We start from the raw sequence: 5118 nt of genomic DNA on the forward strand, positions 1-5118 counted from the left end.
AATGAAACTCCCTTACATATAATATATATTGATTATGTCTAATCACATTTCGTTTCTCATTGGGTCATAATTCTTACATTTGCTAGATAGTTTCTTTTATTATTCATTGAGAAAGTCAATGAAACATTTCTATGAACAATTATACTTTTGTTAACATCTAATGCTGGATCATGATTTATCAAATCCTTAAGACAATGTATTAAGTATATCATTTGCAAAAGCTTCTTACAGCATATATATCAGAATATTAAAGTTTATTTAAATCTTTTCAGTCTTATGAGCTTGAAACCTAGTAGCAAAAAATAATGTATGTATTGAGCATGTGTTAACTTATTTCTAGGTTGGTACTCTTTTGTGATAACATACATTTTGAAGTCTATTTGAACAAACAAATAATGTGGTTAATTTTTATTTGCTAACCAGAAATAAGTGGAACCATCTGTACTGTTTACTGTCTGACTGAAATATTTAGACTAAATCTTTTCATATATAACAAAATAGAAACACACACACAAATATATATATATATATATATATATATATATATATATATATATATATATATATATATATATATATATATATATATATACTGTACATGCCGAAACTAAAACAAAAAATCTACAAACTCCTAATATAAAACCAATTTCATTTTAATAAAGGGGATAATGCAGATGAAGAAAAGAGGTTAAGTGTGTTTAATCTCTCTATCTAGAAAAATTCATAGATCTACTTGCTTAGGACTAAGATATGAGAAATACCTTCAGTTCAATGTCCCATGTACACGTTAAGACTCACATGTGTCTTTATTCGTACACACATATATATACCCAAAATTGCTTAAAAGCACATATAATGTTTTATACATATACATGATACGCCTATATATATATATATATATATATATATATATATATATATATATATATATATATATATATATATATATATATATATATACATATACATATATATTAGATATATATATATATATATATATATATATATACATATATATATATATATATATATATATATATATATATATATATATATATATATATATATTTGTGTGTGTGAGTGTGTCTGCGTAAGGGAAATAAGAGGAAAGCCATTGTGGCTGGAAAAAGTAAAAAGATATGGATAGCAACAATCAATGACTAAAGCATTCATCCAGTATTGTGTAATCTTCTTAGAGAAGAGGGATTATCATTCAGTGCTATAGATTAGAGACCAAATCAGTAATTAAAAAAAAAATAATAAATAAAAATATTGTAATGGAACATAAAATGATCTCTTTTACTGAGAAAGCTAGTATGTATACAAGCTAGTTAGGATACAATGTAATAAAGAATATAGGAATCCAGGGAAGGCCAATGTTTATACCATACACACACACATACACACACACACATACACACACACATATATATATATATATATATATATATATATATATATATATATATATATATATATATATATATATATATACATATATATATATATATATATATATCATGCATATTTGAAAACATTATTATATATGTGCTTTTAGGCAGGTTCATTTTAGTATAAGAATAGGATATCCTTAACATTGGACCCAAAAACTCCTATAAGTAAGGAAATTTATGCTTACTCTGAAACATCACACCCAGGAAGGAATCCCATCCATCGAAAGCACCACCTAGTGGCGCTGCAACGTATTTCATCAATGGAACAATATTTCATATCTCTTAACTGGCAAAATAGACGCAGCGACTAATGCGCAAAAACTTTACATTCGAGAAAAGTGAACACATACGAACGAAGACACTGGTGCTGGAAAGTTCTTGGAAAGTGTAAAAGTCCCCTGAATGAGGACTCGAAGGGTCCATTATCTTCTTCTTCTTGAAGACGCAGAAACTCATTTCCGTAGACTGCATGCGACTGGGATTTTCACTGAAGACTTAGACGCAGTAGACGAGAGCTGTAGTACAATGGCACACTAGATCACGGGGTGTGTGGTGTAACAGTGAAATTTTGAGGGCTGTGTTGAAAAACGCGTTGTAAAGATGTGCGATCTCTTTGGGACAAATAAAAAACTTGTGCGTGTCACATTATTTGAGCAACTAAGAACGGCTGGAAATTAAATAGAAGAAGGAGAAGAAGAAGAAGAGAAGGGAAAACAGGCTATTTTTGCCAAATCTCGGCCTCATGTAGTGTTGCCATAACTGACGAATCACAGTCACAATTTAGGCGTCGACATTTTCACTTCTTCATTTTCACTTTGTGAATATTTGCATGTCAAATGTGAAGAAACAAACTCGACTGTCTCTCGTTCACTCACCAACTTAAAACGAAAAGAACAATGGAGGATTTCTTTTCAAATAGTTACAAGCATCACAGACCAATCCTGAACCCATGAGCTTTCAGAAATAACTTTCATCTTGTAGAAATATATAATGTATATAAGTCTATAAATTGCAAGATAACAATAATCATCATCATTTTGCACTATCACACTCTTCCTCGTGTGTGTACATGCTATTATTTGTGCGGAGGAGTTATATGCTAATCGTAATAATATCGATATACATATTTCAGAAACAGACAATTCTAGTGATGTGGAATGAGAGAAGGGTAGCGATGGATCAAAACAATAATATATATATACTTTTATTTATATATTCATATATCGAGAAAGTGTGGTGTGATCAATATCTAAAATAGATGAATTTCCGCTAAATTACGTAGGAAGTTAATTTACACCTGGAATCCATTCATCTATAGAGGATTAATAAAAGGGTCTGTAGTGCTTCGGGACGACTGGCCTGACCACTGTGGTTGCTTCTCATAGCATTTCCGACCGGAAGCTGACTTTTTTTTCTCTCTCTCATATAAATGGTAAATAACAATTAAAGTTTTGATATATTAAGGAGAAAATTAGCCGAATGCTATTAGATATATATATACGAAACAATATTGAATGATATATTACGTTGACTTTGTATCTTGCTTACACCTGAGTCATGGCATAGATTTCCAAGGGATCTCTCTCTCTCTCTCTCTCTCTCTCTCTCTCTCTCTCTCTCTCTCTCTCTCTCTCTCTCTCTCTCTCTCTCTCATTTAATTTTATTTTCCGAGATGCCTAATAGTTTATATTTCATGTTAGTTCATCTAAAGTTAAACGGAATATTGAAAATTGTGTTTATAATGAACTTCAAAAGATCATTCACACATAGTCATGTACAGTTGTATGCAAACATATGCCTGCACAAATTGTATAAATATCTAATTGCATATATAGATATACTCGCGCCCATGTAGGTACATACACACCTACTATATATATATATATATATATATATATATATATATATATATATACAAACACACATACAAACGCGCGCACACACACACACACACATATATATATATATATATATATATATATATATATATATATATATATATATATATATATATATATATATATATATATATATATTACCCAAAAAAGATAACCATTAATATCTAGTTTAAGCAGAATACCAAGACCTATAACCTATATCCAAATATACCTAAATAATTAAAACTTCACAGTAAATAGGTAAAGTCAAAGAATGGAAGAAGAATGTACTGTACATGAAACCACAATTCTTCTCGTTATATAAAAAAAAGTTCGAGGTTCCGGCTGAAGTAGAAACGCTAAGTCCCCCTTTGTGAGTAACTGCGGTCGGCCAGGCCAGCCGTCAGTACGAGTTAATTAGCCTTTTTTTTTCCAAATAGATCTCTATAGCCACCGTGACCCGTGGGACCCCAAAGAGCGGGAACGGATTCGCCTAACACAGATATACAGAATGCGAAGAAGATTCTTCTTCAGGTGGAATGACGAGATGAACAAATGTACAAAGGTGTGATAATAACATCCGGGTACCGCATATTATCAAAAGCTTTGAAAGATTGTCAGTGGTGTCTACCAAACTTCAAATTGTTATTATGTACACTCTAATGGCACACTTATACACGCACACACACACACGCACATTATGTATCTTCGGTATAAAAGTATGTCAAGGAATTATCGGTGATTTATGTATATTGCTACGAAACGGCTCACTATGTTTCTCCATCTAATACATAAAGATGTCGACACCATAAGTGCGATATATCCCTATTACAGTTCTTCTTTTATAAAAGCTATACAAGTTTTTTTTTTCTATATAGAATTCAATCTAAAAACACAACTAACAAAACTTTCTCTCTCGCTTTCTCTCTCGCTTTCTCTCCTCTGCGAAACGCTTGACGCTTGAACACAGGTTAAGGTTTCTTAGGAACAATATAAACAGTTCTGCAATTGCTGTTCACCTGAGCTGAATAAATAATTCACTTTTATTTTGCACTTGTATCTCAATGCATATCTCATCTCCTTATCCTTTTTTTTTCTTCTTCTTCTTTTTGGCAATACAGTAGATATCTCTCTCGACGCGTAAACTCTGCCAAAATGCGTCACTGCTGAAGAAAATTCGAATGCAAAAAAATAATGTTCATCACTAACAAATATAATCAATTAGCCACTTTTTAATATATCACAAGTCATATAATGACAAAGACAGTCTCTCCATTTGTGTCTTGAAATGAGGAGCTTATTATGAGGCAAGCTAAGCGTTCATGACGGATCTGTACATGAAGATGAAACTCATTTTTAGATAATCTTTTTACCGATGGAAGAGAATTTTCGCTTTGAAGTTTTGTACTTATTCACTTTCCTTGCTCTCTTTAAGCTGTTTCTTTCTTCTTCTTTTTTTAGTTCTTTCGTCCATTTCGATCACTGAAAACAGAGGCATCACTGTTACGCGGGAGTTGAAGGCGAATGAGATAAGAATTCCGTCCATTTTGTTAATCATCTTTTTCTTCTCGTCCAGTTTTTCTTAAAGACAAGAAGGTTCGACAAAGTGTAAAATGTGATTACATCCCTCAGAGCTTATTGGCGCTTTGTTTGTCTTGCTATTATTTCCAGTATTTTCCATGGATATTTTCTTCTAGTCTTTCTCAAAGTTTCTCTCGTAGTATATAATGCTGATCATTCGCTTGGTCTACATAAAACTGAAAAGGAAATCTGTTTAGGAATGATGT

At 31.5% G+C, this 5118-nt stretch overlaps 1 protein-coding gene across 1 annotated transcript in view; it reads right to left on the reverse strand.

The window, feature by feature from the left end:
• Positions 1 to 3496: 3496 nt before the first annotated feature.
• LOC137656900 (uncharacterized) overlaps positions 3497 to 5118 on the reverse strand; it is a 297621-nt gene continuing 295999 nt past the window's right edge. The window contains 1 exon segment of the mRNA XM_068391283.1: positions 3497 to 5118. This exon segment is cut by the window's right edge and continues 713 nt beyond it. The gene's annotated coding sequence lies outside the window, so the exon portion shown is untranslated.

This window comes from Palaemon carinicauda, chromosome 17 (assembly GCF_036898095.1).
Source record: "Palaemon carinicauda isolate YSFRI2023 chromosome 17, ASM3689809v2, whole genome shotgun sequence".
NCBI lineage: Eukaryota > Metazoa > Arthropoda > Malacostraca > Decapoda > Palaemonidae > Palaemon > Palaemon carinicauda.